The 267-nt window shown below is 43.8% G+C and overlaps 1 protein-coding gene across 27 annotated transcripts in view; it reads right to left on the bottom strand.

The window, feature by feature from the left end:
- The window catches only part of LOC119582032 (eukaryotic translation initiation factor 4 gamma 1-like), a gene marked incomplete at its 3' end in the record, with an annotated part of 189,642 nt that overhangs the window by 48,737 nt on the left and 140,638 nt on the right, over positions 1 to 267 (bottom strand).

Below are 267 nucleotides of genomic sequence, written 5' to 3'. Positions count from 1 at the left end.
TATGTACACATTTCCCGCACTAACTACTACCACACGCAGCTGCGAAAATTAATTGAATATCAGGTTAAAATTAATTTCCAGGTTAGAATAAACTACATTATCACCTTCAACTCTTTTCCCTACCCCGCCCGATGCAACAAAGCAATCTAGTTATGCAATCTCTCTCTCATATTATTGCTATAATAAAGAAGAGAGGTGAGTTAAGGTGGTGGAGGGTGGGAGGAGGGGGTCATGGGGAGTGGAGAAGGAGGGGAGGTCACGGGGAGT

Source organism: Penaeus monodon, chromosome 15 (assembly GCF_015228065.2).
Source record: "Penaeus monodon isolate SGIC_2016 chromosome 15, NSTDA_Pmon_1, whole genome shotgun sequence".
Classification (NCBI taxonomy): domain Eukaryota; kingdom Metazoa; phylum Arthropoda; class Malacostraca; order Decapoda; family Penaeidae; genus Penaeus; species Penaeus monodon.
This window is presented reverse-complemented; position numbering and strand designations above follow the sequence as displayed.